Here is a 13,783-nt window from a genome sequence, read left to right on the forward strand (position 1 = left end):
GCAAGTCAAAAGAACTACATGTCCCAGAAGCCAACAGTGCTTCCAACCGCTGCTTTGCCGAAATTCAAAAAACCTCAATGGAGGTAACAAACACGAGCGGAGAAAAATAATGGGTGGTAAAAAACAGTTTTGCAACGCAAAGTCAGAAGTCACAATCTATCTATTGAGCTCAAAGAGGTGGCAGGAAAGTTGCAAATAATCCTGAAGCTGAACTCATCCTTCAAGTTCTAGTATCTTCACTGGTGAGTATATAAAATTTTGCAGTACTGTAGAGTACATATACGTATGTTGTTAATATTACGTAGGTTGAAGAGTTTAGAACGTTGTTAAGAACACTGCAAGAGTGTGGGAAGGTTGTATAAAACCTTAATATATTTATAATATAAATACTAAAGTAAATATAGCGTTCCTAGCAGTTTTTCTCCTGTCGCGGTGGTGTTTGGAACATAACCCCCTCGATAATCGAAGGACTACTGTACTGTATTCACATACAAATTTAAAACTTATTCCAGCCCAAACATCCCATTTTGACTTCCCCTCCCCCCTCAAGAACAAATGCCAGTTTTCAGCATCAAGCAGGACTTTGTCACCTGTTGTTTTCACACACAGGACTTAGTGCTAAAATAATTGGGCTTGACTGACAATTGTGGGTGCAAAATGCCAAGCATGGCTATTTGAGTTGAAATGCAAGCAGTTTAAAAATAGTTTGACTTGTGATGTGTCTCATACGAGGGGCTAGACACGGCCATTGTTTGCATTTATCTCTTCTCAAATAACACCAACAAAAAAAGTTCTCCACCCTATGATATTCCCTCGCACCATAAAATGTTCCATTACATTTTTGGTTAGCAGCTTGTGCGTTACTTTTTTCCCCCCTTTGTAGCCAACTTTCCATCCCTCTCACTCCTTCAACAGCACTCTGCCTTTCATTTACACAGCTGCTGAGGCCGGACCATCTGCAAGGCAACACCGACTCACCAGATTTCTGCCATTTGCCTGAGACACATCGTGGGGCTTTTATTTGTGCCATGCAAGTGAAGAATTTTAATGCGCGGGGCAATTACTGCCTAAAATGCTGATATTAAGAAAATAGCTTGGTTCTGTGATTAGATTTAATGTTAAGGATTTGTTTGGGTGCAACTGGAACTTTTTGAGTTATAGCTATGGGTCTCCCTCTGCCCTTTCCTCCTGATTTTATGAGAGAGAAGTGAACCCAGACAGTTACTGGATCACTGGTTTTTCTGCAGGCTCCTCCAGCCGAACAATTGTGTGATTCAGGTGGCCTGTCATTCTTGTGAAAGGTCTTCACTGGACCCTGTTTGTGTGGGGGTTGATATGTACACACATGCAGAATTAATCAAAAAAAAAAACTGAACACAGCTATGCATGTCTCCAAACCATACAATGCTGTATGCTTTGTTGATATGAGACGGATGAAAATGGCTCAGCCTGAGTGGAACGTTTGGATCCTTCTTGGAGTCCTCCGTCACACTGGGTCTACTGTGGTGAGTTTATCGCCCCAGAGGGATCAACCTTACTCTGTTTGCTCAGCTAATTTTGGAGGCTTGCTTATGGGGAGGTGTGTTATAGTCATATTTTTAATCTGCTCAACAGCTTGTCCATTTTTCCTCTATTATTTTTTTAATTTTTATTTTATTTTTTTAATTATTTTTGTGATTGATTGACTTATCTGGCAACAACTTCAAGCAAATGTCCTCACCTGATGCAACGTGTGTCTTCAAAAGCAAGATATGTCATTTCCTGGGAAACAAAGCACATTGTTTACCTAACGTAGTAACAGGTTCACATTATCTGTTAAAACGAGTAAAAATTATATAAAAAAAATGGTGTCACATAAAAACAAAAGCCAACAAAATCAAAGCCCTTGTACTCGGTAAGCTGTTTGCTGAATGACCCGCAGCGCCTGTAGTCACTGAGGCAAACAGTGAATTGATCCAGGTGGATGGTAGGGATGAATTCAGCACATGAAAGAAACTCTGAGACTGCTTGTCAGGCTTGATGTGTGGAGAAAGAGCTCTTTCTTTGTGTCTTTCCTTACGAGTGTATTGCATTGCATGGCCCTGCACATATGTATAGGCTATTAAGGCTTAAAAACGAGTAGGAAGGAATGAAGCGGCGAGCGAACGGCATGAATGTGCATCGGATAAAAAGCAAAGGCGAGCGACTCGCTAACTGTTGGGAACTTGTTTTAATACAAAAGAGGAAAAGGAATTCGAAAAATCTTCAGAAAAATGGGGAGAACCTAATTCTTGGGTAAATATTGGAGATGTTTTAAGTTAAAAAACAAAAAAAAACAAATGCATTGTTCAAAAAACAACAAATCTTAAAGAATGTAGAGCAAAGTGAAGGGGGAGTGAGGAGGAGAGAATAGAATAAGGGGGAAGGAAGGAGAAAAGAGGGAGAAAAAGAGGGAACGAGGGATTGGGTTTCCTCTGACAGTGTGTCTGGGCAGCTCCACATGTTCCTCATTAAGGTCCTCACACTGTGGGACCAGCTCCACACCAGGATGCTTGTTTTTATTATTAGGCTCAATGTGCTGTGGTCTGGTGGAAGCCTAAAAAACAAGGCTGGTGCTGAACCATCGCCACAACCTTCTGTCATCAAATAAACCCAAGAAAATAACTAACAAACAACGGCCTGCGCCTTTAAATGACTTTTCTTAATCACACAACCCATAACTGTTCATTCACACTTGTTATGAGCGAAAAACACATCATGAAAATGAGTTGTTTACTAAAAAAAAATGATTAAAAAGTATGTAAAGTGGAAGGAAACTGACATGGCTCCATGCCTCTGATTTTTGTTGAATTTCACGCCCATCTAGATTTGTCAACTGTGCTGCGTCTCGTGTTTCTTCTGGGGGCCGATAGCATCAGAGATTGGAATCAGAGGCAACACGTGCCCTTTGTGGCCTCGGCTAGCACCACGCGGATGCAATAAGAGACACGCTTATTGAATTTTACACAGGAACCTGGAGCAAATTGACTGTTTTTGTTTTGCTTTACTTTTTCTTAGTGCCCCCGAAATGAAGTGTCTCAGGGCCCAGCTGAGGCCCAGAATGAGATGTAGAAGGAAAGTGGTACAGGCTGCTTGCTGTTTGAGGGAGGGGGGGCAATCTGTTATCTCCACAGAGATAAGGGAAACTGTGGTGTGAGTGTATATGAGGCGAAGCTGATAGCATCTCCTCTCAAGGATCCCACTTACGGCGCCCTGATTGATAGCTGACAGAACAAACTGGGAGGCTTTGAAAGTGTTTTTTTTTTTTTTAGGTACCTCTCTCTAAGCATCCGCACAGGCATCTGTTTACTGTGCTCCTTGGGATCTTTTGTCTTTGAGTAAACAGGAATTATCACGCATGCTTGTCATCTGTGGAGAGAATGCACCAGCCCTGAAGCGAAGCTGCTCAAAAAAATAAACAACTAAATAATAGATTCTTTAACTGAGCATGAATTTGATCTGATTGTATCTGCACAACTTTATTACAATTCTGCATCTAATCCTTTTTTTTTTTTTTTTTTTTTCACAGAACAAATATTGACTCAGAAAATAGACAGTCAACTGACAAGTAACCCTAGCTCTGGGGTCACGGGGTCATCCCAGCCTGATGAGGGATGATGAGTAAAATAAATGGAGAGCAGCACACAGAGGAACCTCTGATGTCTTCCGTCTAAAGGGAGAGAAAGAGTTCAGGGCTTTTTGACCTCTGACCCACACCCCGCTTACACGATTCTGTTTGTAGAGTTCAACCTCTCTCCACTCGAATTTGTCATTTTTTCCATCTTTTTTTTTTAGTTTTTCTTAAACTAGTAGCTTTGCTGCAAAGCCCCACGAGGCTTATTCCAAAAGCATAACTTTGTTTGAACACGCCTTGTCTTTCTCCTGTCAGCTGTCCTCACTCGCAGAAATCAAAAATATACTTACACGCCTCTGCACACGTCAGCTCGGAGCGTGTGTGTGTGTGTTCCGACTGTCAGATCAGGTGGAGGTGTTAGAACGACGTAAAAGTAAACGTGGAGAACATTTACAACGCAGCACATTGCTGAATTGTGCTAAGTCTTTATTGCCTGTGACACCAGTGACGTTTACTGTCTTGAGTGCACTTTTACATTGCATCTGTAATGTTCTGCCCAGGTTGTAAACTTCTTTGCCACCTTTCTCTTGATGCGGCATGTTTTTGAAGCTGGTTAAAGAATACTCTGTGTGCTTTGGATTCTATATCTGAAGCGTATTCGGCATTTGTGTCAAAGCCCCCATTTAGTCGGCAACAGTTGAGTTGGCTGCCTGTTGTTTCTGCCCTTGCCCCCCAGACAGCTGTCCTGAACCAGTTTTAGACAGAACCACCATAACAAGTGCAAAATTACTCATGTTGAACTATCCGGGGTTTTTTTTACAGAGTTTTTTTTTTTTTTTTTTTTGTCTATTTGCTTTAATCCTCTTATGTTCAGGAGGAAAACAGATTTTATCACCTGAGAATTTGGGATATCAAAATGGCAGTTTTGGGTTTTATTTTTTTTTTGCTTTTGTTTTCATTGTAGCAGACGTTTCCCACGTTCAAAGTGGAAATACTGTGTTATGGAATCATGCAAATTCAAGACGCAACCCATCATCACCCATTATAAAAATGAAGATTCTATCAACGCACTGTTGTCTCGGAACGTGTTCGATTTATTGCTGCAGATGGTCTTTTCAAACTTATAAAGTGTTTTATCATCATTTTTATCACCTGGAACTATCTAAAAATCTTAATTAACAGCCTCAGGTGTGAGAGGATCTGGGAATGTCATCATGAGTCATGCCAGAGAGGAACGCACACACAACAAACGAGAAACTTACCTCGGGTATGCTTGTGGTGAATTCTGCAACTGGAACACAGACACTAGCGCCTCACTCCCCTTACAACCTCAGTCGACCAAATAAGAACCCAGGCAACATGAGGGGCAGATAGCCATTGGAATCGAGGCACATGACAACAGCTGTCTAGTTCACGATTCGGCACTTTGATTAGAGAAAGATGGTAGTGAGTGATGGGGCCTAATTCCTACATATCTGGGTAGGGCACTTCTGAGAAGAGAACGCATTGAGTGGAAAAAAGATTGGAGCACGATCACATGCTGCGCACACATGCAACACACCCATTCTGATTTAACGTTAAAAATGCCACTTTTAGAGATATTTATAGGCCTGAATAACCGTGTCAAACAAGCATCTTGTATTCTCCAAGATCCACCATAGACACATGCAATCTTTGGCTTAGTTTTAAACTCGGTTGATTATCATTTATAAAATCAGTTGCATCTACACAACACTAATCTGACTCATGTGTTTTGGCTTTATTTTTCAAACACCTGAGAAATTGCAGTTTAAGCTTGGATCAACAAAACAGAAAGCAGACGCAGCTTTTCCCCTTTCATGTGGGAGCGTCGCTAAAACTCAATATGAGTAGAATTTGCAAACAAGAGAGATCATGCCCCGTAATGTGTGTTTGGTTATCAGTTGGCTCCTGCAAGCAGGCTGAGGGAGAAGTGAGTGTGATTTCCCAGACTTGACTTAGCGTGCTCGCGTTGGGATTTGTGCATATGTTCCCAGTGATTTATAGATGTGGAGCAGTCAGCTACAAGGCCTTGGGCTGAAGCAGACTGGGGGGTGGGTGGGTGGGGGGGGGGGGGGTGTAAGTCTGACAATTTTTTTTTTCTTTTCTGCAGGAAACCCACACAGATTGCTCCATCAAACCTTTCAGATGTCCTGTTGTTTTTTGTAAATTGTTGCAAGCAAATACAAATTTCACATGATACCGGCTGAAAGATGTAAATAAAAAAGAAACGGCTAAAAGAAGTAAAAATGAACTAAAGTACATATACTTTAGTTTTATTCAGCTTTCATGTTCTGCTTTGCCCCGACAGCTCAGAGAATGCATCTTTGTGACTTTTTCCTGGGAAACCTGCCTTGGAAACAGATGTGATTTTCCAATAAGTGGTTCCTAATCCTGCATGCATTTTTCTAACTTGCAAATTTGCTAAATGCCTGATTGCTTGCATACGATTCTTTCTGTATTGTTGTTTCCTTACTCTCCGCTCTGTCCAGACATTTTCAGCTGGCAGCTGTTCATGCAGACAGCTGCAGTGGCTATTCATTTTAGCCAAGAGGCAATTAAAACAAAAAAAATTAAGCCAGTGTTGTGTTTTAGTTTATCCATTGCTATTCCGGCACATAATCCCCTCTCTCAGGCGTTCGTTCTCCACATACCAGCTCATTCTCAGACACATACTCACAAACGATCTCATCGGGAATCTTAGTGACCGATGATGTGAGACAGAATGGAAATGCTTTTTTTTTTTTTTTTGCAAACAAAATTTCCAAATTGCAGTGACATGGCAATGTTGGATTCATAGCATTATTGAGGCCAGGGCCAAGAGGACCCGTATAATCTCTAAGACTTATGGGCACAGATATTTTCCATATCTTCTTCGGTAGAGGTATGCGGCCACACAGAGTCTGACTGGCGTCTCTGTGGCATTCAGCAGGGGGGTTAAATGGAGCTGAGGCCACGCTTTGTGCCACGAGCACTGATGCATTCTTATATGTCCACGCACAAGTAAAGACAGACATTCATTCAAGAACTCGCCTGCCCCAGTTGTGCTTCCATCTTCCAAACATATCAAACATATGCACAATGCACACACCATCCATGTCTCCAGTTGTTCCTTGCTCCTATGCATGCAGCAGGTGTGAGGTCGAGTTGAACGGTGCTGCCCTGGGCGCTCTTATTTGAAACAATGGTAAACTTTTGGAATTGCTTTGGAAAATTGTATGGGATTAAACGATTATGCCCCCCCCCCCCACTCCCCACCCCACACACACACACACACACATTTGTTTCTAACATTGTGAGCGAAGAGGCATTTTAGGAATATGATTTAATTAGAACTGGCACATGTGGTGGATCAGCTGGTTGGGTGGCATGTATTAAATAAAATGGAGTGGCACCTTTTGCCAAACAATATTTTCTTATTCGTTTTATACTCAACAAATATTGCACAAATTTTCCTTAATTTGGTTTGTAGAACAATCAGAGACAAAATAGGCCTTTATTTAATGATGATCTTAAAGCCAGACAATAAAATCGGAGTTCAAACTGAAGAAGTCTTTTGGATAAAAGACAAAATGTCTCAACAAAGGAGACGCTGTCAAGAAGACCTGACTTAACCTTGATAGATAAGCAAATAATCATTACATTGTTATTTTTTCAGAAACGTTGTGTTGAGGATTAGCCAAATTTATGTTCTGATCTGAGTTATTTGACTAAAAAGTAATTTGGGAATAAATAGAAGACCTTTATCTTTAATGTTTTAGGCCTAACTGAATAAGAAGAGTAAATTCAGATTTAATACAAATTTATTAAGAAAAATGCAGAAAAATGACACTTCTTTCACACACATCCATTTAAAACAATAACTTAAAATTTAATTTATTATAGGACAATGATATTCTCATATACAACCCCTCACACCTGACAAAGTTATATTATGTTTGTTTATTTGTTATATGCAGCTTAACACAAGGTCAACAATGCAATGAAATGTTCAGGATGAGAAAAAACGATTAGACTCGCTAAAAAAAGGGGGAAAAAATTAATACAAAAGCATGCAATAAAGGTACAAAATAGATTACCAAAAGGTGAACAAGAAATATACCGGTAATATTTACAAGGTCCAAAAGAAATATAGTGAACAGCAACATGTTAAAATATAACAGTATAGAAATTCAGAGAGGGTCAGAAAGAACTCCATTGTGTCTTTGTGGATTTAGAAAAAGCATATGACAGAGTGCCAAGAGAGGAGGTGTAGCATTGCATGAGGAAATCTGGAGTGGCAGAAAAGTATGTTAGACTGGTACAGGACATGTATGAGGACAGCAGGACAGTGGTGAGATGTGAGCAGTGATGGATAGCTTCAAGGTGGAGGTGGGAGTGCATCAAGGATCGACTCTGAGCCCCTTCTTGTTTGCTCTGGTGATGGACCGACTAATAGATGAGATCAGAAACAGGAATCCCCGTGGACTATGATGTTTGCAGATGACGTGATCTGTGGTAAGAACAGGGAACAGGTGGAAGAGAACATGGAGAGGTGGAGGTATACACTTGAAATAAGAGGTATGAAAGTAATTTGTAGTAAGACAGAGTACATGTGTGTGAATGAGAGGGAGGCCGGTGGAGCAGTGAGGCTACAAGGAGCAGAGGCCACAAAGGTGCAGGACTTCAAGTGTTCACATTCTTAGTTGCTTTATATGCTGGTGAAGATTCTCAGTCATCCATCCATCCATTTTCTTTACCCGTTTATTCCATTTTGGGTCACGGGGGTCGCCGGTGCCCATGTCCAGCAATCACTGTGCAAGGGGCGGGGTACACCCTGGACGGGTCGCAAGTCCATCACAGGGCCACATAGAGACAAACGAGACAAACAACCATTCACTCTCTCACTCACACCTAGGGACAATTTAGAGTTACCAATCAGCCTAACATGCATGTTTTTGGTCTGTGGGAGGAAACCGGAGCACCCGGAGAAAACCCACGCATGCACGGAGAGAACATGCAAACTCCACCCAGAAAGGCCCCTGGACTGGGGTTTGAACCAGGGACCTGCGCGCTGAGAGGCAGCAGCTCTACCAGTTGCGCCACCGTGCTGCCCGGAGCCAACTGTATTGTTAGTTAACCAATAAGCTCACCAAAAACCTGCAAAGACCATTTTCAATCGGGTTGATTATTTACGGAAGGGTTGTCATCCAGTGTAACAAGAACTTCCGTCTATCCATCCATTATCTTTACCCATTTTTTTCCTTTTCAGGTCATGGGTTCACTAGTGCCAATATCCAACTATCACTGTGTGAGAGATGGGTTACACCCTGGACAGGTCACAAGTCCATCACAGGAACACATATGGACCAACGACACTAACTATTCACTCTCTCACTCACACCTAGGGACAATTTAGAGTTACCAATCAGCCTAACATGCATGTTTTTGGTCTAAAGCTAGAGTACCCGGAGAAAACCCACGCATGCACAAAGAGAACATGCAAACTCCACCCAGAAAAGCCCCTGGCTGGGATTTGAATCGGGGTGACCTGCTTGCTGAGAGGCGCTATCTCTACCAACTGCACCACAGTGCTGCCCTGTGAAGAGGACTTAAAAAAAATTAAAATTGTTGTTTGTCAAAGTTCATTTTGTGCACCTTTTAATATAAAAACCAACATTTTAATGTTGCCTTTTTGTGCATTATTTATTGAATTTTTTGGCAAATGCCGCCATTTGGTTATTTTGGAGCTGAATTGATTCTTTTCCAAAAAGATGTTTCACATAGTTTATTTTTAATGGACAGCTCAGAGACAGATGGACCATTATGTACACTGAATCAAAGGCTTTAAGCAGCTGTGGGCTTTAAATTCTCAGAAGACGGGAAGTATGGACCATATGGTGATTTCTGACTTCCTTTTGCGTTTTGTCTAATGATTGCATAAAGAGACCGTCGTGTTTTCTCCACAGTTTTCCAATCCTTCCCTGTGTTGGTCACGTGCACAGCATCAAAACATCTCCAGAGAACTTTACCTTCTCTTTTTGTCACTCAGCACAGAGTTGATCATATTTTTACAATTTTGCAAATGTTATTTTTTATATTTGTCGAGTGGGCAGCACAGTGGTGCAACTGGTAGAGCTGCTGCCTCTCAGTGAGCAGGTTACACTGGTTCAAATCCAGGTCTGGGGGCCTTTCTGGGTGGAGTTTGTATGTTCTCTCCGTGCATGGGTGAGTTTTCTCCAGGTACTCCAGTTTCCGCCCACAGACCAAAAACATGCATTTTAGACTGATTGGTAACTCTAAATTGTCCCTAGTTGTGTGAGTGAGAGAGTGAATGGTTGTTTGTCTCATTTGTCTCTATGTGTCCCTGTGATAGACTGGAGACCTGTCCAGGGTGTATCTGCCCCTCGCATAGTGATGGCTGGACATGGGCACCGGTGACCCCCATGACCCAAAAAATGGAAGAAGCGGGTAAAAGATAATGGATATTTGTCAAGTGGACTCTTGAATGCAGCTAATTATTACAATTTGTGCATCCACCATCAAACTGAACCATTTTCTCAGCTTCTTTGTTTTATACCATCATCTCCTCTGACCCCCATCTCACAGTCCTTGTTTTCCTCCTATTCTTCATCCCTCTTTTCTCTGTCCTTGAGCATTACAGAGTAATAGCGAGCAGCTCAGAGGGCTTTTGTAATTGCTGGGGCTCACGTACTGTGAAAAGTCAGGGCAGGGGCCAGGAGCTTCAAAGCCAAATGGATCATTCCTCAATCTCCTTCCACTGATGGAACTGAGAGGGGAAGAAGGGAGGGAGGGAGACAAATACAGATGGACAAACAAACCATGGAAAGTCAAAACCAAAGCAGATGTGGTGACAGCAGGAGATGGACACACAGACAGACGAGCAGGAGCAGAACAAAGTCAACAGAAAAAGGTTTTATGTACATCTCTTCATTCTTCTCCTGTCCTCCAACACATGGTAATATTCTGCAGGCAGAAATGGTGGCATTGGCAGTAGGGATTACATAAAATAAGGGAAATATAAGAAACAAAGAATCTGAGATGACATCACAGATTATTAGGATGGGGGTGGGTCTAATGATGGGCCTGGTTTGGCCTGAAAAGAACTGAGGCTGAGAGGCAATTTGAGAAGCTGAAGCCCAAAGTCTGCAGCTGTGCACTCACTTTTCCTCGTCTAACTCCACAGCTGCATGGCTGACAACGCTGCGAGTATTTTACCCATGACCTCTCCTCTACTTTTGAGTCCAGTTGTGTGGTTAAAAAAGTATGAATTTTGAGTTTGTTCTTTTTATGTTTGCATAAAAAAGAGACTAAATGTGTCAAATGTTCCTTAAAGCTTATTATTACACACCTCTGAAGGCAATGGCTAAGCAATAATGTTTTGCTTGTCTGCGTATGTCTATGTATGTGTGTGTGTGTGTGTGTGTGTGTGTGGGGGGGGGGGGGTGCTCAGACCTAACTTTTACAAAGTAATCATTGGGCTGACATTTACAACTCATTGCCTTTTAGAGTCAACTTTTTCAAGATGGCCACCATAGAAAAGAAATGTTATAAAACCTAAAAATGGCTTCAGCACAGTTTTGCAGATATTGGGCTAAAAGTTGGCGTGGTAATAGGTAGCAGTAATTTAAGCACATACTGCCGCTGGTAGTTAGTGCCACAGTTTTGTAATCCTGAGGTCGGAGGTTCGAGCCCAGGTTGCGTCCAGACGAGCATCTGGTGTCAAACACTTGCCAACTCTTTCATGTGAGTTTGCTCTTCGTGACTGCTCTTGCAGAAGGGGCATTTTCCTTACTGCAAATTCCAACAGATTATGTGAGTTATTGCATTATCACATGAGATTATGCATAATGTTAATTTTAAGGTTTGACCAAAAAATTGACATATCTCAATATAAGACGATCTAAAATGTTCATGCAAATGTCCCCGAGTGATATGTTTTCTATTAAGGAATACTTGGCCTTTAATTTTAGAGTGATTTCAATCAAAAGAGCAGCATTTTATTGATATTATGTAGTTTTACTGACAGGAAAAATACAGTCATAACAGCAGATGCTGCACAAAGACCTACAGAAAAAGGTGAGATTTTATAAAAATGTTTTTGGGAAAAAGTAAACAGTATTAGAAACAAAAATCACATTACAATGCAGAGAATCTTTTTTATCACGTTTAAAATTGCACTTCCATTGGTAAGTCTGTGTTGCAATTATTTTAGCAGACGCCTCAATTACAACCCACCGTAGAGTCATAGAGGTGCTCAGGAATGTTTCTGTCTGTGAGACAACCACCAAGCATCACTACACAGCACCATCAGCTTCTCGTGCCCCACAGAAAGAGAGGGAGAAATGAAGGGTGGGGGTGGTGATCATCAGTAATGTTTGCAGACCAAACCAAAAAAAAAAAAGGCAGGAAGAAGTAGAGAAGAGTGTGGAGGAGGGGTTGTGGAGTGTGTGGCACCACTCTGAGAGCTGAGCCCTCTGCCACGGCACTTTTGTTGCCAGATCACAACCAGATGTGCCAAGTGTGTCCAAACAGGAATGACTGTGTGAAGGCAATTTTCAGCAATTTGTCAGACTTTAGAGAAGACCCCCTCCCACTCCACACACACAAACCCTTCCCCCCATGCTCAACCTCCTGAAAGGCAAATACAAACTTTTGAAGGAGCGCTGCAATCACTTCAGATGGGCTCCTATAGGCCGCAGCTCACTCTAACGCCTCTAGCGCAGTCGCGATGAGAGATATACGGCGTAACATCTGAGCAGAAAGAGCAACAAGATGGGGCACGCAGTGCTGACAAATATGCCACCCACCTAACTTTTACACATAAGCATTGCCGAATCCACCAATCAGATTTTAACATGGATTCATTTGTTCACTGCTTGCAGAGTCCAAATCCCCTGACAACACTCACACACCCTAAATCCATCATCCGCACTCTCTGTGGGAAACCAAAACAAAGTGGGAGATAAATAAAATTTAAAAAAAGGTTGTTAATCTTTCTGTAGGCACTTTGTAAATTACAGATTTACTCTCCGAGGTTATGCAAGCGTCTTTTCTAAAGAGCGCAGCTTCCATTTTATTGCATGTAAAGGCTTTTCTCACAGGAAATTGAGGGCAGTGTCTTGTCTTGACAGCAATGTTTCATCTCAAGGGATTGGAGAGAGGTACGGGGGGGGGGGGGGGGGGATTCAGGCTGAGTGATGGAGAGGTAAAAAAGAACAGTCAGAAAACTATCGTCGTCTCAATCGTCAGAAAACCTGCACAAACATTGCAATTCCCTCTGCTGGCTTCCCCCTGGGGTGCTGCTCCGTTGTTTTGCCCCTTTCAACATCTTTAGTTGCCCCCCACCCTTTTTTTGCCACTGCATGCAAGTCTGTTGAGGGAGGCTAAGAGGTATGATCTGGAAAAAAAAAAAAAAGGCAAAACTGTTTTTTCTTGCTTTTTCCTCGAAATGTGTGTCCCAAATCAAGGATGCAGAGCTCAACACGGTTAAGGAGGTAGTTGGAATGTGTGGCAAATGCAAAATCTTGCCTATTTCACCATGGAGATTTCATTTTTAAATAAATCCCACCTACCTAGTCATAACTTTCTCGCTTTCCTGAATCACAGTCTTGGAAGGCAACAAGTCTGTGCTCTGGGAGCAATGAAAGAGACAATTGTGCAAAGGTTTGCATAACGTTTCTGTCAGTCATGTGTCTTGTTACTCCCTGTTAGAGCTCAAATTCACCACTAATGCTTATTTCAATTTGTTGCCTCATTGCTCTGGAATCCAGCATAACTTGCAGCTGTTGTTTGTTTTATGCTCAGAATATAGTCTGTTGTTAAGAAATAAATAAACATTTTCCATATGTATTGCCCGCCGCCAAAAGACCACAAACAATAAAAATGCTTTTGTCTGAGATGTGCAATGTGTGCCTAAGTATGTGTGCATAGCCATTAGCAAAATATCTCATGAACCACTGGGATTTTTTTTTAAATAAAACTTGTTAAAAGTGCAGTAATCACTGCTGCACATTTACAACAAGTTAACTTTTGGAGTCAGCTTGATTTAAGATGGCTGCCACAGCCAACTGACCTGAACAAACACAGTCACGTTTAGAGATATTCACCTAAAGTTTGATGCGTTAGTTGCTGAGAGTACTGATAATCTCAAACACATACAACATGTTCTAC

This window comes from Nematolebias whitei, chromosome 3 (genome assembly GCF_014905685.2).
Source record: "Nematolebias whitei isolate Nwh7 chromosome 3, NemWhi1, whole genome shotgun sequence".
Taxonomy (NCBI): Eukaryota; Metazoa; Chordata; class Actinopteri; order Cyprinodontiformes; family Rivulidae; genus Nematolebias; species Nematolebias whitei.